Source organism: Pteropus vampyrus, unplaced genomic scaffold (genome assembly GCF_000151845.1).
Source record: "Pteropus vampyrus isolate Shadow unplaced genomic scaffold, Pvam_2.0 Scaffold80, whole genome shotgun sequence".
Classification (NCBI taxonomy): domain Eukaryota; kingdom Metazoa; phylum Chordata; class Mammalia; order Chiroptera; family Pteropodidae; genus Pteropus; species Pteropus vampyrus.
The window spans coordinates 3,564,416-3,590,022 of record NW_011888861.1 but is presented as its reverse complement, the minus strand read 5'-3'; the positions used below and the strand labels follow the sequence as shown (position 1 = coordinate 3,590,022).

Here is a 25,607-nt window from a genome sequence, read left to right as displayed (position 1 = left end):
GACTTCCAGGGAGAGCTAAGCCAGACCACACTGCGTGAGCCAGCAGGGCAGATACTGAAAGGTGATAAGAAGAAAAAGAGGCACTTGTTTTTATTAACATAAGACCTCACCAACTTCCTTAGACTTCCCCAAATGAAATGTCAGCCTCGCATGATTTTGAATAAGAATCATCTTTGCCCCTTAGAAGAAAAACATTCAGAATTCAGTACTTGACCACATAGATTTTGCTCATCAACATTTAAAAAAAAAAGTAAAATTCCCAGTAGGCAGCAACACAGTACAGTTTAAAAAATAAAATTCTCAATCTGTTCAGGATAAAACATGGTACTTAAAATAAACTGAATGACACCTAAAATGATCTGCTGAATGAAAAGAAAAGCTATTCAGAGTCAAAAAATAAATTATTATTAAGTGATGGAGGCTTACTCTGTATTCTCACTCTCCTCTTTAAATACATTTTTTTGAAATACAAGTGGCAGGCAGTTCACGCATCTCAGCTTCCCTAATTATACAAACTCCAGGGTCTTTCCTTGACTTTCCTTAAGGCTGTTCCCCACTGTTAGTCAAGCTGGTAATTTAGACAGGCTCTTGGGAGCAAGGTGCTCAACCCTTTAAGAATGAGTGCTGGCAAAGATTGGGAATGTTACTTCTCTGTATCTGGGGTACAGATGAGAAAACACTCCTGTTCTGCCTCTATGGTTATGTTTCTGCTGGGTGTACATCCTGCTGTGTTCTGGACGGCCTCCCCACGTCCGTTCCTGGCTGACAACGTGATCAAAAGAGGGCAGGAGAGGAGGGCCAAGTTTAACCTTACCAGGAGATCGGATTGTCTGGTGCTTGCCGAGCAAAAATCCCGAGATACCAGCTGAATCCCGGCCATTTACAGAGCAGCACAAAACTAGTCCTGTTCCTTTTACTGCTGCAGTTGCCATGGCCGACCCAAACAATAAACCCCAGCTCCCCCGTCCTACAGCTTCCTAACCGTCTCCCACAGACTCCAACGTGGGTAGGAGAAGGTGAAAACTGCTCACTGACAAGAATTTAGAAGCTGGAAAGGATTGAAAGGCGATCTAACAGGCAGATCAGCCCTGAGAGTATAAAGTCGTACTGCAGACATTCAGCTGTTAGCTGCAAGGCTCTGCTTCCCTGAGTTTTCACCTAATTTGTAAGTGAAAAACAGATCTTAAGAAGGAAAAGAAACTAGCTAAAACCCCAACTTGGGAAAATGACTAATCACCTTTAAACTTTGGTTTCACTGCAATCAGCAAAACAAATGGAAAAAAAAAAAGAAAAAGAAAAAAAGACAGCAACATCCTGGCTATAGTAATATCTGAACAGAGGCAAGACAGGAGTGAAGGCCAGCGTCTAGGCCATGAACGATAAACGCCAGGACTAGCACAAATGTTGTGATTTTCTTATTTAAGACAAATTCCTGTTTGAAGACACCATTAAAAAAATGCAGACACAGAAACCACACAAAGAAAGAAAAAAAAGAAAGACTATCCTAAAAATAAACCACTGGTGAATTTTTTATAATACATTTTGAAACTAAAGACAGTCAAGTGCACGGGACTCAGAGGATGGAGCACCTAGACTCTGGACACAGCTCAGCCACTGTCCGACTGAGCAAGTCATTGACCCTTCCAGCCATTTGTTTCTTCATTTAATGGGTGGGAGTAGGGGGTAGTGGTGGGGGTGAACCATCTCTTAACTCTCTTCCAACTCTAAAATTCTCTTTATAACCTCGATGTACAGTATTGCAACTAGGTTTGAACAAACTTATATGAATAAGACATGGAGACTAACATCTTAATTCTAACAGTGGTGATGCTGGGCCTTGGGGTGATACTTCTCTCAATTTGCTTAATTTGGGAAATTTGTGCCTAAAATAGAAATTACAACTATAGGATAGTGGTGACATATAACATTGTGAATCTACTTAACATCACTGAATCGCAGTAAAAATGGTTAAAATGGCAAGTTTTATGCTATGTATATTTTACCACAATTAAAAAATAATTAAATCTATATAAGGGGGAGCAGAACTGGGATGGAGCCCGCATTGTTCGTACGAATGTTTTAGAGTTCACCATAAAAAAAATGGAGTTTAGTTTTCATTTCCTATCTAATTTGGTCTCTGGCATCTGCTAAGCACAGTTTCCCCTTCCACTCAGGTTTGAGAAAGATGGCTTATTTGCTCTTTCACAGAGCAGTTCCTTAACTCCCTTTGCCTCTTTCTCCCCTTCCCCACGAAAATTGGCTGTCAGTCTACAGAATCAGTCAAGTGCTACAAATCACTACTAAAAGCTCCTGTGATGCACTCCCTCTAAGAATCTGTACAGATCAAAATCTCAAGTGCTTACTTGCCTAGGGAATGCTATAATGTGAGGTGTTGCTTCTTTTTAAAGAATAAAAAACAGATGCTCTAACTTGATGAAAGCAAATGTCCTTTCAACACATCTCTTCTCTAGTACTTGAAACTCTTACCAACAAGAAGTGCTTCCCACACTCAGTTTGGTAGTTTCTGCACTTTTTATTTTTTTCTTTGAACTTGCAGTGCAATGTGATTCTACACCTGGGGTAAAATGACTCCTTAGGGTGAGCCTTCTGAGGATGCCCCAAACCAGAGCTGCTTGAATCCAAGCGTGACACCGGTGGATACTGTCTCCCTACGTCAAAGTAAAAGTAATTCAATTCTTTTTGATAATCTTTACATAAAGTCTCGAAGTTACATACACAGGCTTAGTCATTTCCAAACTTCTGCACAAATATATACCTAAGAACATTTCTGCCTTGCTCTCGAAGTACTCTAGCATGAACTAACTAAGGGGGAGGGGGAGGCAGTGCAGAAGTGAATGGAGAGGTATAATCTTAGCCCTACTGGTACTCGGGAAGCCTCATAACCTCCCCAGGCCTCTTCTCTCATCTGTGAAATGCATAGGAAAAAAATAATAATAATCCTAAAATCTCGACAAGTTGAAGCACTCTGTGAGTCTATATGATATGTACATGACACAACTGCCCACAGCAATTTACATAGCAAGCCAAAATCAAGGTAATGAGCTCATGCTGGGGCTGGAGGGATCAAGGGAAAGTAGGGACCAGCTGGTGAGTAATGAAATTCATGTTTCTGGATTCCAGATCTACCTAAAGCAATTATTAATTCTACTATTTTGCCTGGCCCCATATTATGTTCTGGGAAGATACCTAAGGAAGTCTGGACCCGAGTGAGGCAACTATAATAGGCAGAGACTGAAATTGATTTATGGAACAGAATAAAATCAAGTAACTTAAACATCTAATTCAATTCTTTCATTTAGTAACAGGCAGGCGGCAGAGGCCGCTCCTGAGGTTTAGCCCTGTTTATCCAAGTGTATGTCAGACCTCTGTCTGGAGGCCCCACTCAGTTCTTCTGCTGGGTCCCCCAAATTAGTGCTGTCATGTCTACTCAGTTACCTAAACCAGAACTCTTCCCTCTCACTCACCTCCAATGTCTAATTAGTCATCACATCCTCTAGATCCTGCCTCATTAACATCTCTCTAGTCTGCCCACTCTTTCCATTCTGTCACTTCAAACGACCACCACGAGCTCCTGAAAACAAAGGGCCAGTCTACCCTGATCCACGCAGGATCCGCAGCACACAGACCGGTGATTAGCACAGGGTTAGGTACTCCATGGTTGGTGAATAACACTCCTCTGACACCTGAATTTCTATAATTTTCCTCTCTGGTGCCCCCGCCCACTACCTGGCCCCTCATCATGTCCAATGCAGAGCACTCGAAAATGAGATTTCTAAAACACACGCTTGAGTTCTCACATTTCTGCTTAAAGTCCTTCAATGGGTCTGCATTGCATTCTAGATAAAACCCAAATTCCTGGGTTTGGTGCACAGGCCGCTCCTAATCTAGTCTTCGAACCTCTCCAGTACTGTCAGGCCTGCCTCACTTGGGTCCTACTGATCTGCCTGTTGCCCTTTCAGCCCATCCATATATCATTATGTGCTTTTTTTTTGCCTTTCTTTGCACATGCTATCTAGATGACTCGGCACATCCTTGTCTAAACCACTCTTAAGTCTAAAGATTAGTCTAAAGGACACATTCTGAAAATCTTCTCTCCTCCCTTTCCCCCACCCACCCCAGTCAATCTGATTTAGATGCCTCTTTTCTGTGGTTCTGTAACACACAGGTATCATAAAGCTTACTTAATACAGAATAATAGTTAAATTTTTTGTCCATTCCAAGCACTAGAGGCCAAAGATCATATCTTATCTGATGCTTTAACCTCAGAACCTAGAGCAGAATTTGACATATAAGAGGTATTCAAGAAATTTTTGTTGAATTAATGAAGAATGAAGAGAAGCACTAAGAGAGAGAAGGAGGGAAGAAGGAAAGGGATAGGAAAGAGGAAAGGGAGAGGAAGGGGGCGAGGGAGGGAGGGGGAAGGAGAGCAGGGGAGGGATAGAAGAAAGAAGGAAGGGAGGGAGGGAGACAGAGAGATCAAAAGAAAGAAGCCCTGAAAGGATTAAGTGCTTTTCAAAATTTTAGTCAGTTCTTGTCAAAACTGGGGTAAGAATCCAGGCTTCCTAATTCTCTCTGATGGATCTTCTTCCTCCAGATCCATCCTATAAATGTTTTTTCAAGGATCTCTTTCTCACTCTATCACCTTCTGCTAGAAGACTTCCTATAGTTTTACTAACTACTCTCAAACCCCTATCTCCTATCAGCTCTAGACATATATCTAATTATCTTCTACCTTGACGTCCCATTGGCAATTCAAATTAAAATAACAAGGAATAAAATAATTAACATTTCCCTTTGCCCCCAAACACACACACAAACCAACCTTTTAATTCAACTGTAGCCATTTGTACAGTCACCTGGGACAGCAATGTAGAAGTAGTTAGCATCCGGCTTTTTAAAATTATCACTTCTCACCAGGTTATATGCCATGCAGTTTACATGTTTTACCTCATTTAACATTGCCAACAGAACTCCGAAAAGAAATCATGTAACTGGAATTTGGAAGGGAATGGGGGAATAAAAAGAAGCACCATCAACTTATTTTCCTTTCGCACTCCTCAAGTATAAACATACCAAGACCTACTGGTTATTCCACCAGTCCTTCCACTCTGACTGCCACTGACCTATCGTGGACTCTCCTAAACTCTCCTGAACTGTCTGTTACAACAGACCCCCTAGATGGTATCCAACATCAGCCCCACTCCCCCCACCATCAATCAATTCTATCCTCCACTTTGCCAGAAGAAAGAACATTCTAAGAGTACAAGTTGCTTCTGGTTCCAAACAAGAAGGGAAGATTGCACAGGTTGGAAGGTGGTGCATCTTAGAGTTTTGCCCCATTAACTAACATAAGTATTCAAGGAAATTCTTGAAGGAAAAAAGGAGGTTAAGTTTCAGGAAGGGGAAAACTGGGGAAAATAGAAGACTGAGACAGGAGAGACCCAATAGTTACGAGGCGGGGAGTGACTTCGAGAACAACGAAGTTACTGGTAAGTTTTAGAGAAAACTAAGTTGACATTAATATAAAGGTAAGTACTATAAGAATAAAATAAAATGTATTCTTTTAAAACCAGCAAAAGAAAATTCAATCTATCCTAAGGAAGGAAAAAAGTGGGTTGTAAAAAAAAAAAAGCAAAAAGAAATGGCAGTAGAAAATATTAAACAAGGCTAAAAAGTCTTAATAAAAATAATTATAATAAGTATAGTTGGGTGTGAAGTTGCTAATCAAATAACAAACTAGTACTGCATTTAAACTACACATAACATGTAGGGAAAAAAAAACAGTGACCCATTTAAAATGGAAGTATAATAACACAGTCGAAAATAGGGATTTAAAAAAAATAAAATATGAACAAAAATAAAGACAAAATCCAGGCTCACACTTTTAATATCAGACAAACAAAATGTATGGTAAAAAGCATTAGAAATGACCATGAGGGATATCATATACTGGAAAAAGAAAAAAACACATATGCATCTAACAAAATGGACTGAAAATATTTACAGCAACAACTATGAAGAAATCAGAAATCAAAAATGTAGTTAGGAAACAAGAAAAAAAAGGGACGCTTAAAAATTCCCCATATTTCTGGGAATTAAAATACTTACTAGTGAATAACCCTGGATAAAATGAAATGGAAATTACAAAACATTGAGTTAGTAACAATAAAAGTATTACATATCAAAATTTGTGCTGTGCAGCTAAAACATGAGGATTCACCTTGAGTCCTTGGCCAATTGAACAGCCTACAGCTGTTGTGGCCAGATCCCTATCAGTAGACTGTAAACAAGGAGAATTACCAGAGTTAAAGATCCATTTCATAATAAAATTAAAGGGTATAGTCATTAGGAAGATGTTACAATCCTAATAAGAGAAAAGAAACATTTTAAATCAATGATCTAGAAAAAGGAGAGCAAATTAAACTCCAAGGACGAACAAAGAAGGAAATAATAAAGAGAAGAAATCAATGAAACAGAAACAAGCAAACAGTTCATTCTTTGAAAAGATTAATAAAATTAATAAAACTCCTAGCAAGACTAATCACAAAAACAAGATGAGGAAACAAAATAACCAACATTAGAAATGAAAAAGGGAATATCACTACAGATCCTATTGCCACTAAACATAAGAAAATATTATAAACGACTTTATGCCAATAAATTTGACAACTTAGATGAAATGAACAATTTCTGTATTTCGAGAAAATATAATTTACTAAAAACATAACCAAGAATAAACACACAAAAAAAACTGAATAGTCAACAATCTGTTAAGAAATTGAATTCTTTATCAAAATCCTGGGCACACTGGTGCTTAAAACTGTTCTTTCTCCTGATTGTGGTGGTAGTTACGTGATTCCACACGTGTTAAAACTCATACTACTGGACATCAAAAAAAAAAAAAGGACATTTTACTGTATGGCAATATTTTTAACTGAGTAATTTTTAGGACCTTTGCACAAAGAAAACTCCAGGCCCAAATAGTTTCGTTATTCAATTTCGCCAACTATTTTAAAAATAAATAAAATCTTATAAAAATTCTTTCAGAAAATAGTGTAGACAGAAACATTCCACCACACAATTTATGAGACCAGTATAATATCAACATCAAAACCTAGTAAATACTATACAAGGAAAGAAATATAGACAAATATTCTTAAAGAACACAGTTGCAAAGATACTAAACAAAATATTAGCCAAAACCCAGCACTGACTGAAAAGAATAATACATAATGATAACTTGTTCTTGTCCCAGGAACTCAAGGTTGGTTTAACATTTAAAATCAAAGTAATTTACCAGATAGAGAAGAAAAACTACATGACATCATATTAAAGGCAGAAAAGAACTGCACAAAATTCAATGTTCTATTGCTGATAAAAAATAAAATAAAATAAACATCTCTCAAAAAGTTAAAAATAAAAAGAAACTTCCACAACTCAATATGGGCTAAAAAGCTTACAGTTTATATCATACTTAATGGTGAAAAAGTAAATTATTTCCCCTTAATATAAGGAGCAAGGCATGGTTATCTACTCTTGACAATAAGTCCATAAGATACAAGGTCAACGTACAAAAATCAATTGTATTTCCTTAACTAAAAAAATTAAATTTATTATAGTATCAAAAAACACAAAACAGTTAAATTTTACAAAAGACATACAATGCCTCCGTACCAAAACAGAGAATTAATACTGAGAGATATTAATAAGTAACATAACAAAGAGATATGCTATGTTTTTGGACTGAAAGTTTTAATATTGCTAATATGTTAATTTTCCCAAAATTATCTCTCAACTCAATGCAATCCCAACAAACTTCTAAATTTTTTTTTTTTTTTTTTTTTTTTTTTTTTTTACTACAAGTCAATTCTATAACTTATATGGAGCTCTAAAGGAGCTGGAATACCCAAAACAATCTTGAAAAAGAATGACAAAGTTACCTCTAACTCATGCTACCTGACTTACCATAAAGTTATTTTTAATCTTATGGTATTGACATGAGTATAGCATGCAGATCAATGAAATGGAATAGACAGTTTTGAAATAGAACATATACAGTCCATTGATTTTTGACAGATACTAAGGTAGTTTGATGATGAAAACATCTTTTCAATAATTGTTTTATACATTTAAAAATATGAAAAAATTTAACCTTGATCCCTACCTCATGCCATACATTAAAATTAATTTGACATGGGTCATAGACCTAAATGTTAAGGCTAAACTAAAATGCTTCTGGAAGAAAACATAGAAGAATATCATAATAACCAGAGGGTAGACAAAATTTTTATAAAGTCAAAAAATATTTATCTTAAAAAATGACAAGTTAGACTTCATTTAAATTTAAAACTGCTTATCCAAAAACACAGTTACAAAAATGAAAAGGTAAGCCAAAACACTGAGGAAAATTTTGAAATACATATAACTGACAAAGAACTCATATTCAGAATATATAAAGAACTCTCACACATCAAAGAAAGGCATCATTTTTTAAATGATCAAAGGCCTTGAACAGACAAACAGACACTACACAAAAGAAGATATACAAATGGCCAGTAAGCACATAAAAAAAGATGTTCAACACCATTACTCATCAGGAAATGCAATTAAAACCATGTGATACTACTTCATTTAACCACTAGCATAGCTAAAATTAAAAAAGAATGAGAACACCAAATGTTGGTGAGGATGTGGAGTGACTGGAACTTTCATACACTTGTGAAAGAAGTGTAAAATATTACAACCACTTTAGAAAACAGGCCATTTCTTACAAAGTTAACACACCTACCATATGTCCCAGTAATTCCACTCCAAAGAGAAATGAAAATATATGTCCACAGACTTGCACAAGAGTGTTTATAGACGCTTCATAACAGTCAAATCATGGAAACGACCTAAATGTCCAAGAACAAGGGAATGGATAAACTTGATATGTGTGTGTGTCTTTGTGAATGCACATGTATATACAGAGCAGAATACTGGTCAGTGTTTAAAAAATTATTAACTATTGATACATGCAACAATGTGAGTGTATCTGAAAAATATGTTGAACAAAAAAGGCAGATACAAAAAAGTACATACTGAAAGATTCCAGGTATATGAAGTTCAAGAACAGATAAAACTCATCTGTTGTGAAAGAAATCAAGGCAGTGGTTGAATGTAGGGGGGGTGGAAACTGACAAGAATGAGAAATACTCTCCTTCGGATGATGGAAGTATCCTATATCTCGATTAGGGTGCTGACTACACAGACATACCCATTTATTAACTCAATGAATTGTATGTTTAAGATTATGCACTTATTGTACATAAATTCTTTCTGAATAAAAATGAATTAACAGTTAAAAGAAAGATATGCTTTCCATCTGGAGCGTCTGCCAGGGGGATACCATGTGAGCAAACTGACTTTGCCATATTCTCTGTAAAGAAACAGTGAAGAGAGACATGCTTCAGTGAAAAAGCCATGCAAGGGAGACAGTAAGTGAGAAAAGCCAAAGGCAGAGGAAGAACAGTGGTCTGGCAGAGTGAGAAGAGAAATAGAGAACACTGAGTCAGAAGGGGAAGGTATAAGCCAAACAGGAAGACACAAGTGAACTGAACTTAAGAAGTAGAAAATTAGAGACATACAATCGTATTTCAAAGTAATCCAGCTACCACATTAAACCTAAAAAGAACTGAAGGCAGTTTCATTTGGAAATTGCCCTGTTCTTCACTCATCTCTGTTAATAAAATTGAAAGCCAGGAGAGGAGAATTAAGTGAAGGTATGAACCTTAACACAGCCATTCATTCATTCATTCATTCACTTCTCTCTCTCTCTCTCTTTCTCTCTCCCTCCCTCCCTCCCTCCCTCCCATTCTCTCTGCAACCACCTGCAATAGAACGCCCAGCTAACATCCTGCCTATGACATCTGATCATTGATAAACATCACAAGGTAAAGGCAGTTTGCCATTTATACATATATTTATGCATACATGCTAAGATAATGAGATTCACAATCTATTCATTCCCTTAGTAAGTGAATGAAACTATGATAACACGTCTCTCTGAGGGAGTATCCTCATTAACCAAAGCCCAAGCTGGCCTCAGGAACCAGAGATAACATTTCTCCTTCCAGTTGAATTAATACGACAAGCAGGAGATGACTCACACAAACAGTTGATGAAGCAATTAAGCCAACTATCCCTTGCTTACTCATCCCCTCCAGTAAAAGAATCACATAGAAGTATTAACACTGGCTGAAAAAGTAGGAAGCACGTGAACAAATTAAACTACACCGTACAATGGAGTGATAAGGGACAAGCAGGAGGATTCCTGCCCAAACTCTTTGAATCTAGAGGGACTGCTACATGATTAAGTTTCGATAAGATCACGCTAACCAGCACTGACTCCTCTATTTCAATTCACCAACGCTAGATTTACAGGAATAGCTTCCTCAGACATTCCTATAAAATTAGTTTACTCACTGAATTTTTTAAAAGGAGAACAGAGAGCCAAAACACATCACTGACCTCTAGTGCACGTACATGTGTGACTAAGTATCTCTGAATTCAAGCTAATATCATGTAGTAATGATTTGTCAATGTAGGCTACTTGTGTGAGAAATGCTTAATCCAAAAGTCACTTCTTGTTTCTACTGGCTGAGAGATCAAGAAAGAATATTCTCCCAAATATTCAGGAGGAAGAAAGAATCTTAGGAAACATCTAGTTCAGGAAGGGTGGTGAATAGTAAATTCAACTGGATGCTTTTTCACAATGCACAGTGTTTTCCCACCTGCCTCCTACTCACCCTCACCCTTAAAGTGTGGTCCCTGGGACAGCAGCATCGGTACCATGAGAGAATTTGTTAGAAATGCAAATTCTCAGTCCCCCATTCTATTAAATCAGAAAACCTGGAGGCGGGGCCCAAGAATCTGTGGTTTCATAAGCCCTCCAGGGGATTCTGATGCCCGGTCAGTTTGAGAACCACTGCCCCAGGGTATGTACCTCTGCCCCACTGCTTCTGAACCCCAAATCTCTCGGGTATGTTGGATGGACAAAGTTAAGGTTCAATTGCTTTAGTTTTACAGCAGTGAAGTCCAGAGAGCTTATGTCACTTGCCCATAACCACGCTGCTGAAGAGTGGCCAAGAAGCCAGCATTAAAAACAACTCTCATATGTATGGCATTTTATAATCTGTTCAAAACGGACTTCCAAAATAACCCTGTGAGGGAGTCAGAACTACCCCTGTTTTCACAGACGAAGAAGCTGGGCTCGGGAAGGTTAATGACTTAGTCAAGTCTATTACAAAACTTAGTAACAGAGCTGCGACCAGACCCCCCATTTCTTGATTTCCGGATCGGTGTTCCTCCTGCTCACAGTTAGGGCTTGGCACCTCTACAGTGTAGGCCCATGCATGTGTGCAAGCATCCACATGTGTGAGAACTCGCATATTGAGAAACAATGGTAAATAACAGGAATCACATGTCTAGCCCAGACTCCAATATAACATTAAAAATAATGTAAAAGTCAAATTTTGACTGGCCCCATCAGCACGAACTACTGCTACTATCATTTCTCACTTCCGCCCACCTTGATGCACTAGCCCCCAGATCACTGGATTCAGAAGAGCACCATCTGACAGAAATGACATGCATACTCACTACCACTAGCATTTGTAAAGAGCTACTCAAAAGAGACAGTGATGGCAGATTCCCTTAAGGCTTTCTGATCCATTCCTTTTGTTGTTTTCCTTTTTAGCGTTTTTTAAAAATACATATATTCTTTTTGAGAAACACTGAAATGACAAAGAAGGAAATAAAAATCTCTCAGATGACACTTAATGTTTATCCTTTTTCTAGCCCTAGCTATGTAAACATTTAATAATATGTAATTACTTAATTTTTTTAAATTTGGAATATGCCACAAACTGTCCTATATACATTCCTTCGAAAGCTGTTATGTGTATAGGCTAAAGTACACAGCTATATTAAATCATAATGAAATAAGATACTTATATTCTAATTCTAGTTTTAATATGTTCCAAAGAGGGGTTAATTAATTCATTAAAGTAATAAAAAAAAATTTACCCCAGGTGAATTCTTATCTAGATAAATTCTCAGAATTAAGAACCATGAGACTTGCCAGATATTTTACATCAAGAAGTGCCAAGAAATCACAGATTTCTCTAAACTCCCATCTCTGCCTGGCCCATAACTTTAGGCATGAAAAGAGGGAGGGTCCTTTCATTCCTCACATCATTTCCTAAAGTGGACATACACTCACTCTCCCATACTTTCCAGACCCTTCACTTCTGCTCTAATCCAAGCCCCTATTATTTCTCACTTGGATAACCAGAAGTCTTACAACTCTCTCTTTTGAACTCATCTTCCACACTGGGTCAGATGTAAGATATACCTGCATATGCCACTAAAAATAATGAAAACAGCTTACACACATTATTGAGTACATCTCATGTGCTGGGCACCATGCTACATGCTTTTCATACATTTTTATATCTTTATAACAATCTTAAGAGGCAAATGTTATTATTTTACTAATAAGAGTAAAGACAGAGATAAAGACTCTGGTTTAGAGAGATTAAATGACTTGCTCAAAGTCATACAGCTTTAAGATTTGGAGCAGCTTGACTCTGGAACCCATACCATATGTTAACTCAAAAAATGTCATGACTATCTGCCCTCAGCAGCAGTAGTTTTCAATATTATTTTCAATCAAAAATTTTACAGACTTAGGGCAATAGATATTTTACTCTTAATATCCATTGATCAAGAAAATATACAATGATCAAAAAGATACTGGTCTTCACACCTAGAGGGCCTCAAGCCATTTCCACTGCAGTTCTCTGCCTGAAGTACTCTATCTTCTCTGAGACACAGCTCAATATCTCCAACTCTGTGGAGCCACTCCTGACATCACCACTACCCCCTCAAGGCTGAATTAACACATCCTTCCTTTATATGATCGCAGTCTTCTGTGAACAGTCCTATCATGACATTTAACACATTGCAAAATAAAAGAATATGCAAATATCTGACTACTCCTCTCAGCCAAACGTCTGGGAGGGATGGGTGGTATTTATTCATCAGTGTCCCTAGCCCTTATCTTCATTCCTCACATTTGGTAGGTGACTGTTCCTAAGATTAATGAATATCAATGCCTATCTGGCTGATTTTACCTGGGGAAGTCAATTTGGAAAATAGCTCCTATCGCTAAAGAAGTTTTATTTCAGTATGTTGTAATGGCTGATCATCTCTAAACCATAAAACTCACTATGTCCCTCTTCTAAAAGTAGTAGGCAAGTATCCATTCACACCAAGAATTAGAAGATCTGAGTTCGGGTTCTGGCTCTCCCACTAACCAGCTCTGTGACCTTTACACAAGTCACATTCTTCCTCTGATCTTTGATCTGCGCAATGCATTTGGGAAGAGGGGTTACTTTTAGTTCTCACTTGCTACAATTCTATGACTTACAAATTCTATAGACCAGGGTTGGCAAACATTTTCTGAAAAGGACCCAAAAGTAAGTATTTAGGGCTTTGTTGTTCTACATTCCCTTTTGTAACTACTCTGTTCTGTGGTTGCAGTGCGAAAGCACCCATAGACATTACATAAATGAAAGGACATGGCTTTGTTCCAATAAAGCTTTATTTACAAAAAACAGGCAGGAAAGCCAGACTTGGCCCTCAGGCTATAGTTTGCCTACTTCTGGTCTGAACAAATGCTTCCATGTTGCTATGCAGTTCACGGTGCTTGATCTGAAGGTATAATTTGTAAGATGGCTATCCAAAAGTCTCCAAGGGACTGATAAAGAGTACAATGAGGAATACAGAGATGTATACCATCACTCCCTCACCGGGAACTTAGAAATGAGAGAAAGCGATTGCCTAGTCAGAGGTTTACATTAAGAGCGAGATTTAGTGGATTACAACACGCACATACAAAGTCAAATGAAAAAACTAAGTACCATCACCACCACCTCCAGCCCTGGCCAGTACCTGATGAATTTTATTCATATATTTAAGAAAAGACTGTGTCGTCAAAAGGCAGCGTGGGCTGGCTCGGCCAGGGAAGTGTAGTCACTAAAGCTAAAGTAGGCAGTGTCAAGGCTGCCAGGGGAAGGCAGTGGCTTCACTGGCAAGGCCACTCGAGTGAGAGGACCACAGCAATGACAAATGTTTCTGGTTCTACTAGAAAAATCATCCTCTTTCTGAGATGAACAGAGCAGCAGGTTACATTAGCTTGGTGCCACTGAACAGTAATGCATCCTATTTCCTTGTTCTGATTCTTTGCTCACCAAGCAACCAGGTGACTCCACATAAGATATTTCTTCAGGAAACATGAGCACTGTGGCTACTACTGCTACCTGCAGCCAGACAGCAGCAATTTCTCAAGGTAAATCAATACAGTAGCTGCCAATTATGATTTACATCTCCACGTGGCTTGACGCAGGGAGAATATGTGCTGATCACATGGGCCTGAAATGTTAGTGATGTTTTTCACTATTAATTAACATGCTGGCATAATGGTGCCTGCCCAGACTCATGTGTTACAAAGCTCTCTGACTCAGCATGGCAAGCCCTGGACACAGACCTGAAGCCATCTCTGGTCTGAGGGACTGGGAGTGGTGAGTATGTGGAGACCACCCAGCCCTCTGTGACAGCATGGGTATCACACCACTTCCAGCTCCGCTCACTTTCAATGGATTTCCAAAGCACTTATTAGGACAAGGAAGCCAAAGAACTCAATGATTCAGGGCAAAGTTTATGTCTGCAGCCCTATGCATGTATAGAATGGAAACTGGCAGCAGATTTAAGTTAAGTAATCTAAAAACCAGAGCAAAGTAAGAACACAGCCAATAACCCATAATACCAATTAGTGACTGGCACAGTTGCCACAATAAGGTGCAATAAAGTTTATGTATTTTTTTTAAAAAACCAAATTGTGGTGAAGGGTCAACAATGTCCAGAAAATGCTAGCTCTTTTGCCTTATTAAGCTGAAAAACAAAGCCTCAGTACTGAAGTTGGAAAAGTTTTAGTCACAATAATATGACAATGAATTTTGCCTATTTTTATGCCTCAGGTAAAATGAAGGAGAGGGCCCTAGAAGGTCAGTGCCTGCTTCTTAAGTCACGCCAGGATATTCAAGGCCAAATGCCCCCAGACCAAGAAAGAAAAGCAGGGAAACTGTAAAGGAGCAAGAGGATTAAGCACCTCCTTTCCCATTAGCTGTGACATGATCTATCTTTCTCCTTCTGTTCCAGAACTTCTAACCTACAGGTCAAGCTCATGAAGAACCGAAGGAGTAAGTGAGCCACTAGTTCCCAAGGAAAACACTTACTTTCACATTTGCAAGGTGTTTTGCTGGAAATGCTGTGTTAGGTTGCACAATCCAACTAGGAATTAAATATTATATGCTCATTGATAAATTATCAAAATGTAAACCAGCAGCTGCAGCAGAGCCCATCTGAACAGCCAGGGATTTTAACATTGTGGTTTTAGTAAGAAAGAACACTTCTCCCCTGCTGTTTAGTCTTCAAATAGTTTTGTTCTTGATAATGATATGCTCACGTGTGTGTATAATATATACACAAAGATGATCATACACTTTTGTAACCAGTTATTCACTTGGAATGTCCAAGTAGGACTATCATAAGTGTAGATATGCAACAAGATAAAATTGTCACTTTCTAAGTATTTCTACCCATCATAATTTTGGAGGTGGCTTTGTTTCCCTGGCCACTATATTTCTTGGGGACTGTGTGTTAACTTCCCATCACAGCACAGTGCCTTGCACACAATGAATACTAGGTAAACATTTGTTAAATGGATTACTTCACAATATCAATTTTAATTAAGAGCAATCCGACCTTTCAAGTCAATTTATGACAAAAGCAAAATGCTACATAACAGGAAATTTTAATGCTCTATAGTTCTCTATCTTTTTATATAGAAAACTATTAAGTAGTTCTACATCAAAAACTCCCCAGGACACAGTAAACATGCATATTTGCCCATATCCCCCAAAAAACAAGATGAAAGAACAACTTTACTTCATTTTTGCAAATTGAAAAATCACCTTCTGAATGCATGCTAAATGGCTAAATGCAGCAGCAGACTGTCAAAAACCATCAAGCAAAATAATTAATGATTGGAGCATTAAAACTAAAAATGAATGTAGGTTAACAGATGAACATGGCTTTAAGAAAAAAAAACATATAATCTAAAACTAGAAAAATCAGACAGTGAATCTGCCAGTGAATCTGCTGGGCTTAGAATGAAAGATTTCAAATAAAACAATGATATTAATGAAACAGTGATATTAATGAAATAAATTAACCACACAATGGCCTTTGTGACAGCCCATGATAACGAACCAGGTTCTCCGGATGGCCTGCATCCCACGTGCCCTCCTTTTTTCAGGCCCTGTCATAAATGTCAGGAGTTGGGGCAAGAGATTAAAACTGATAGTCATCAGCTCTATGATTTTCATTGTAATGGACTGAACTATAGTATCCACTTCATAAAAACAAACAAACAAACAAACAAACAAAACCAACCCTCTCCCTAGATAGGGGTATGTTTATACTACCCCTCTCTAGGCTTACAAAACTCAAGTTCACATATACATTGAGATGCAGATTTATACATCTAAATTAACACCCAACATCTCCATTTCTCACAGTTCCCATGCCCAAAGCAGAACTCTGGATGTCATCACCACTGCCCTGGCCTGATCCTACACCAGTCTTCCACTTCTCCGTAAAGGGTACCACTATCTTAGATTTTTCTCTTTTGCTCCCTCCCTACTTCTAATCCATCAGTAAGTCCCATCTGTTCCCCTGTGACACAGAACTGAAATTCACCCATTTCTCTTCGTCTCCGTCCCCACATCTCATCTGGATTATTGCAATAGCCTCCCTAACAATCTCGCTAACAGTTTCCCTGGTTGAATCTTTATCTATCTATAACCATTCTTCCATAGCACTAAAGCCACCTTTCCAAAACATAGTAGATGCTATCACTCCTTCTGCTTAAACATCCTCCATGGTTCCTGTAATGGGTTGAATGATGGGCCCCAAAAAAGATGTGTTCATGTCCTGAAATCTGTGAATGTGATCTTAGCATGGAAAATGGGTTTTGCAGATGGAATTAACAAAAATCTCAAGATGAAATCATCCTAAATTACCCTGGTTGGCCCTAAATACAATGACCAGTGTCCTTATAAGAGACAGAAGAGGACAAAACACAGACATGAGGAGAAAGCCATGTGAAAACACAGGCAGAGACCGGAGTGATGCTTCTACAAGCCAAGGAATGCCTAGAGTCACCAGAAGCTGGAAGAGGAAAGGAAAGATTTTCCCCTGGAGCTTTTGGAGGCAGTGTGGCCCTGCTGACATGTCGATTTCATAATTCTGCCCTCTGGAACTGTGAGAGAACAAATTTCTGTTGTTTCAGACACCAAGTTTGTTGTAATTTGTTAGGGCAGCCATAGGAAACTGACACAGTCTCGTTATCACATTTAGAATAAAATCCAAATCCTCCTACTTCCAGATCCAAATGCTCTTTCCGACCTCAGAACCTTTGTTCATCCAGTCTTCCTACCAGCAATGCTCTTCTCTAATTCTCATCTCATCTCCACCACTCCAATCTCCCAGTGCTGGCTTCTTCACATTACAGGGGTGTCTGCACAAATGTCGCATTCTAAAAAAGGCTTTCCCTGACCTCCCCAGATAAGTAATTCCTCTTGCCACCATCACAGCTTTCCCTAACATACCCTGCTGCTCTATTTTTTCGCTGGAAATACAGAGTACACTTATGGGTTTACTTGCGGTTTGTCTCCCTATAAGAAGGTAAACTCTCTGAGGGCAGGACTCACATGGCATGGGTTCCCTGTTATATCCCCAGTGTACCCACTATGCCTGGCACAAAGGAAACAGTCAAATACCTGGCTGTGAAAGAATGATTAAATTATTTTTCTTTTCTTCTGCTAAATTATACCAGCCTGACTTAAAATACTATCAAGAGATACTGGCTTCATATTTTCTCTGTTACAAGGCAAACATGCTACTATTATTCTTGAGAATACTGGAGGGCTATAACCGTTCTCTCACTCTCTACTATTAAAACTCAATTGATTGAAATGTGGCTTTTCTACTTTTATTATTTGGGTCAAGATAAAGCATAGTGTAAAGGTGAGGCCGGGATCGTTTTCAACCAGCCATGTGACCTTAGGTAAACAATTGCTCTCTTTGAGCCTGTAGAAAGGAATGCTAAAACTTGTTGTGTCTATATCCACAGGACTGCTATGAGAACTAATTGAGGTAATTTATTCAACGAAATATTTCTTCAGATATTGTGCAAACCAGATATTGTGCCAGCACAGTGATACAGCTAAAACCCAGACAAGAAATGTCTGCCCTTTTCAAGCATACAACAAAGAGTACAGTTTTGCAAATTATAAAGCATTGCGCAAATGTAAAAATATATGAGATCTGTGCTTAAAACACCAATAAAACCAGCTCCCCATTTCCAAACCATTCAAATTTTCCTGCTCTGCATATTCTTAATACAAATGTAAACCAAAAAACAATTCTCTAAAGATAGCTATTAGACTCTTCATTCAATCAGTCACACATTTCCCAAATGCTCCTCATTTGTCTCATGCTGAGCAATTTCTAATACAGAAAAAAAATCAGGAGCTACCATGAAAAATGTTACAGCATCTAGTCATCTAACAATGTGGATGGTACGAGCCCTAAGACATTATTTTTTCATTATTTCAAAACAAACAAATTGTGCCTTAAATATGTACCAGGTATGTCTGCAATGCCAACTTAACACAGTTCAAATGTGGCTATGTCATGGTCATTTTTAATCAAATAAACAAGGTAGCCCACAGCTAGTTTTCTGTAACTCAGCCTTAACACCTTATCCTTGAAGATATCCATCTCTTTCTCTCAATTCTAAATTAGTGGTTCTTATTGACCTTTTGAGGGACAGAAAATTCTTTGAGGATCTCATGAAAGTTACAGCCCTCTCCCCCCAAAAACACATAGACCTATAATGTCAAACTGTAATACAGTTACTGGGGGGCCATGGGAAATTCTGAAAAAGTTCAGTGACCAGAAATGAAGAATTCCCAACTGCCTTACTATATTATCAGCACAGCCTCCTTACCTCATCACCCACAAGTATTGCTCTCCCCTCCTTCTGGCCGGCCTACAAATTAGGCGCCACAGTCAGTTCTGCCATCTTACAAACTATGCAGCATTAGCTGAGACTGAGGAAATGAGAGCCTAGTCAGGAGATAAGGACCCCAAGCACAAGTTATGGAGTTTTCTCATTACTGCAGCAGTGGGGGATGTGAACCAGCCACAGGAGGTGCAGTTCTCAACCAGGGTCTCCCAAGGCCAGAACGGGCCCAGAGTTCAACAAACAGGAATGACCAGAAATTGTTGAAGAAAATGGAACGTTGAACTTCTAATTTTACTAAAATGTCCTGTTCTTTTTTAAATTCAAAATGTACTTACATGCCTGATAATGTATGAAGTTGCAGGGGGGAAAAATGTATTTAAATGCATAAAAGCCAATGGAAAGTCTAATTACAAACAAGTTTTTGTTTTTGTTTTTGTTCAACAAAACTGATTCCATACATTGAGCCATCTAGCTTTGCTTTTCTTGGCTATGTGTATGTGGGTGTCGAACCCACAGTAAATAATGAAAAAAAAATTCCAAAATAACAGGAAAAATATAAAATTGTACAGAGAAAATATGTCAAATTATAAAGTCTCCAAGTCATTACAGAAACTAAACCTAATTCTGTATCAGCTTTACCAAACACTATTAATATTTTCTACAATAAAAATTAAGGTTTTTTAAGCTCTATAATGTGTCTAATTTGCTAAAACTGAACATAAATTGTTTCTTCCCTTGCTCTGTGTATGCAATATAAAAATACTAGTTTCCTACTCTGCTCCAAAAGATCTCTTATATTTTGGGGTGGGTTTTTTTAAGTAAAAAACAACAACAACAACAACAACAAAACACAACTATATAAGATTTTTCTTCCAAAGAAGGTACAAGCAAAACACAACTATATAAGATTTTTCTTCCAAAGAAGGTACAAGCATTTTTACCTAAGAACTTTGAATGTTCATAGTAATGCATAAAGTTGTCTTTAAATAATGTTGGTATGCTACATTTAAAATATTTAATGCTATGTCCATATAAACATTTATGCAAGCTTCTTAGAAATAAATTCTACTAAGGATTAAATAAGTCAGTGCTATGATTTATAAATTATTTCAACTAAAAATTCTAAACTTTGAATTCTTTAAAGTTATTTTTCAAAAGAAGAGGGCATTCCTTCAAGAGAAAGAGTGACATATCATCTTTCTTTTCTACCTTAAGATTCTCAGGTGTGCCATTTCTTGAGACATTTTAACTTTATAAAAAATTTACATTTTTGTGATCTTTTAAAAAGCAATCTATCTTTATGCAGTTAAAATGAGTTCAATCACCCAGTCAGCTTACACATAATTTATTACTACACATCAACTACAAAAAGTAAGCTTCAATTATTACCTAATCCTAAAAGGAGGACCTAAAAGGAAAACTCAGATACAATCTTTTATAGATAAAATAAAATTGTGTTATGCATCACCCTTTAGTTAAACCTTTTATTTTGAAATCTAGCAAATTTCTCTGTGTAGGCTAAATTTCTTTAAGCTTTTCTGGATAAATTCTCTGCATTCAACAGAATAAGTTCCAATGTTTAGTCAGAAAAAAAAGCTCTGGAGCAATAAGATAATTATACAATTTTAACTTCTAAGTATATATTTTTTAAAAATTAATAACACAGTGTACTTCCTTGCTTAGAAGGAAATTTAAATTACAAAGAATTTAACTTTCAAAATTCCTAAACCCGAGAGCCATTAGAAAATAGCCCAGGAGCTAAGTAGCTTCACTAAATATTTACCACACTATAATGTTTCTATAATATGAAAGTTCCTGGCTATCATGTAATTTCATATCCATGGCCATTTTTACTCCACTGTCTTTTAGCATAAAACTAAAGCATGTTGATTCCAGTACAAATCATAAAAGAGACTATGAGGAAAGTTCAAAGTAACCTCAAGCATGGTGACTTCATGTTCAAAAGATTTTTCTCATGTTAATAACATTGAAATCTTTGCCTCTGTCTGACTCACATGTCTCAGACTGGAAGTTTAGCCACATCAGCTATTCCAGACAGGTGAGGAAAAAACTTCATTGTCCTTAGCACAAAGTGAAAGGGCAATCTCTTCCTACTATATATGGGCAAATTGCACAAGAAACTGACATAGGTGAGGAGGGGGAAAAGTTACTAGCCCTAATTCCTCGGTAGGAATCCAGAGAAAATTCACGAAATCTCAGCAAGTTCTTTTGGTGTCTTTTTGATTAACGGGAATTCCAAAGCCCTAAGCCTTTCAGATTCAAAGTTTTCTTCCAAACATGTATGGCAACAAAGGAGCTGGAATATCTTTCATGACAATGGCCTCTAACCAAATCAAGCATTCATCACTGGGAGACTATCCAGTTTTTACTCCATTCACCATAACCGGAGCAAGCAACCCCATGAGTAGAGTGAAAGTAACCACCGGAGCTGACTATTTACGACCTCACTCTGATATAAAAATCCCAATGGGACAAATGCTGGGACGTACAGGGATTGTATATGGATGTGGAGTAGTCAGGCAGCACTTTTGTCTTAGGGCGGTGCTGATTCAGTTCTTTCCCACCAAGTTCTGGGCCCAGGTGCTACTCCCAGTTCCGCCAGAGAAAGATAAGAAGTAGAGAAGCTCAGACCAGCAAACGCGACTCATTTCAGTAAGTCAAATCTGTTAACTAAATTATAGTCTGTTTAGGGAAGGAAGGTTAAGCGATGAAAATGATTACTTATTAAAGTTTTGAAGAATAAAAGTGGCTACTTGGTTTTACACCACAATCCCTTGGATAATTAAAATGAAAAGCACATTCATTTCTTCTTGCTTCAAATGGTGTGTCTTGTATGTATCTACTGGACATTGGTCTTCTTCTCTAGAGCCTTAGTATGAAAGCCAAGTTTTCTGTTTATTAAGGTTTCCAGAATTGCTATTTATTACTCCACTACTGCATGTTTTCATTCCAGAGGCGTGTGATTGTTAATTTGTTATTGCGAGTTTCTTAAGGAGTCAAAACATCCAGAGAAAAGCATGAACTACACACAGCAGTAAAGGCTGGAAAATGTCTCAACAACATGGAAATGACTCACAGCCTAAAGATATGGAGGCCTAAGAAACACTCTCTCCTTTGAATCATTGTAAATTTGTTTGGATAAAACAAAAGCTCAGTCTAGTTTTCAAATCAGAAACCAAGTTCAGAAAAGAAAAATCTTAGTTGAAATATCCTGTGAAAAATAGTTTTGAACTATTTTTCTTCCTTTCTCTAGTCAGTGAGGTCAATTGTCACTTGCACTCGGTGTACGTTATTTGGCTAGTACCTACTCCCACATTCTCTCCTCCAACAGTATTTATAAGACCCAGATAAGGGAGAGAATCATCTCTGTACAAATTAACTACAATTATTCCAACATTTTTCTGCACCATTTTTAAAAAAGAAGAAAAAAGCATCAAAGGAAGCCTAAGTATTTTTAAGGGAAAAGACTCAATAAATACAGACCTTTTCGATCAATTCAGATTCAAGTACACAAGAAGCAAATCCACATGGGCAGGAAGGATTGGCAAATATTTGCTAAATAAAGGCAGCTGATATTTCTCTACCCTCTTGATCCCTTGTTCTCCAAGTCCCCCTCCCCACAATACCCACACACATTTTCCTTTCAGTCACAACATGAAACTCAATCACTAGATTAAGATGAAACACTAGGAAGGAACTTCTTGACACTCCATGAACTATAAAAAGTTAGAAGGCTTCCCACTAATATTAAGAGAGGTTTTAATGTATATCTTAGTGTCATTGCTAAAACACCAGAAAACATCTAATTTTGCAGAACTTGTCTTTAAGGATGAAGCCAATTATCATTTTAAATGCAAATTACTAAGACCTCTTGAACCTGATTATGTATGACATAAAATAATTTCTTAACAGGGTCCTATTTCAAGTGAGTCTCCCAAGAGATCAAGCCATATGGAGTCTAATTAGACAGTGACATACTCCCTCCTAGGTCTGAACTAGTATGACAAATAATATTCCAAAAGCTATTTTTTTCAGAAAGTGATAATAGTTTTAAAAATATTGGTTTATTACTAAAAATTCTTCTCTATTATGAAGACACAGTTGTGATGTTATAATATGCACAAAGATGGTTATAAACATAAATAAGCAACCTGATTCTACTCCATATCTCCATCTCTTTCCTTCCCTCTCTCCTTCTCTCCTTCCCTAGTAAATTAAGATCAGTGAGTTTGAAATCTTTCATTAATTGTTTAAAATTTCCAAATATCAGTAAAATCATAAATAGATGCCTTCAAAATGATAAAGGAACAATCAACTTTGAATCCAGATATAGATATTAGGAAAGAGGAATAAATGAAATGTACAAATAATTCTAAAGTGAAACTTGCTGAAAATTTCAACCATCATATATATCAATTCTCCTAACATACATATATATATAACACACACACACACACATATATATATACAAATATATATAGTCAGTAAATTAGGTTCAGAGAATACACTTAATATGAATAAGAAAACAAGTCCAAGTTATAAACTTTTAAAAAGAAATGTAGTTTTAAGTCTCTTAAGTACTTATAGAAAAACTTCAAAATATAAATTACTTAATGAATAGACTATGAAAGCTTATATATTTACATTATATAATTACATATAATAAATAATATAAAATGCATGCAAATAAGAATTTCGAAAGTGTTTTCTTATATACTTTTCTTATGTACTCTTAATATTTGCTAATCTGTGATGTTATTTGTAATATTTTTAGCATAGCAAATCTTTTTTAATAGGCAAATTACTAATATAAACTCAGATATGAACCTGAATTCGGACTATGAAAGGATCAAAATTAAAATTTCTGTCTACTGGAAGTGAAAAATTCATCATATAGACCATTTCCTCCATTCACCAAGCAGAGTGCATTGGGCACAAAAACAACCTCAGCCATAACTGAGCAACTTGAGACTGTACATCTGTTCACTGGCTGCACACACATTTATTCACCATATACTACTCTAAAATGAGGAAGCTGCAAGGGAAAATTTAGAGATCAATTAATCTAGACCTTCGTTTTACCTGAGAATTTCTGAGGATTCCAGAGAACAAATGCCTTGAGCATGATGAGTTTATCAGAGAAAGGAGAGCAGGTCCCTACCCTCGCTGCTCCTTGCTTTTTCTGCCTCAGTGCCCTGGATGCTGACAGGCAGCAAAGGCCTCACTCACCTGGAAGCTAACTGGAAGTCAAGACACTGAGGAACAAAACGAAGCAATAAATGACATGATAAAATGAGTTGTGTGGACAAGTACATGAGAATGGAGGGCAGTGGGAGGCAGATTAGTTTGGGCTGAAATAGAAGGGCAAATCTTTCTGTCCTAGAGAAGGGGAAGCTCATGCTGGACGTTCACGGTGATCAAAAATAAACACTAAACCTACAGGCAGAGTCTGAAACCAAGGTTAGAAACCGAGCTTTGTCCATATTCTCTACAACCCTAGGTCTCCCTCTCAGCAACCCCACAACTGCCATTTCCCATATGCCTGATACCTGGCTCTAAGTGCTACACAAATAAATTACAAAACTCCAAAGGAGAACAATAACATAATAATAGTAAAGTGCAAATAGCATTTACTAGGTGCCAAGTGTTCTAGTAGGTGTCTTGCATATATATTTATTTAATCCTCACACTGATTATACTTTTCAGATGAAGAAACTGAGGCACAGAGGTTAAGTGACTTGGCCAAGCTAAGAAATGGCAGGCCTCATAATCAAATCAGAAGAGATACCAAAATTATGATAACTGACCACACAGGTATAACTTTCCAACAAGTGTGGATAGCAGCTTCAGAATAGCTTGGTACTCCCTTACCCATCACCCAGCTTTTACTTCTTCCGGTTCTCCTTCTGACAATTCTGTCCTAATTGCTTAGGATTCTTAAGTCTGCTGTCACACCTCCAGCGCTACTTTTAAAAACTTCTGTCTGAGAGCAGTTCCAAATGGACGGTTCTTTAGGTACTTCAGCAATCTAAACACAGTGGGCATTAAAGAAACCCTAAGACAAGCCCTTCTACAGAATGATAGCTGCCATCTGGCAACTGAAAACGAATTTTGAAAACACCTTCCCTTGCGGTACAAAGTATCTGGTCACAGAGTTTATCAGAACCAGGATTAAAAGTTATGACTTTTGCCTTTTCTCTCTCACACTCTTACTCTCCCAAGGTGTATATTTATATTTTTTTGCAAAGCAGCCAAAGGGAAACATCAAAAGAAGCTTCCTCGTGGGGTTAGCCGGGTTAGCCGTAAGTGAATTTAACGGCTGGAGGGAGCGGGCAAAGAGAAAGTGAGTCATAGGTAGTGTGTTAAATCC

The 25,607-nt window shown here is 37.5% G+C and overlaps 1 protein-coding gene across 12 annotated transcripts in view; it reads right to left on the bottom strand.

Annotated features, from left to right (window-relative positions):
* ATXN1 (ataxin 1) overlaps window positions 1-25,607 on the bottom strand; it is a 372,466-nt gene that overhangs the window by 316,371 nt on the left and 30,488 nt on the right. The window contains exon 1 of one of the 12 annotated variants that reach the window (XM_023532257.1): window positions 815-1,213. The exons of the other annotated variants lie outside the window; for them this stretch is intronic. The gene's annotated coding sequence lies outside the window, so the exon portion shown is untranslated. Of the gene's footprint in view, window positions 1-814; window positions 1,214-25,607 lie in introns of those variants that run through there. 12 annotated transcript variants of the gene reach the window in all.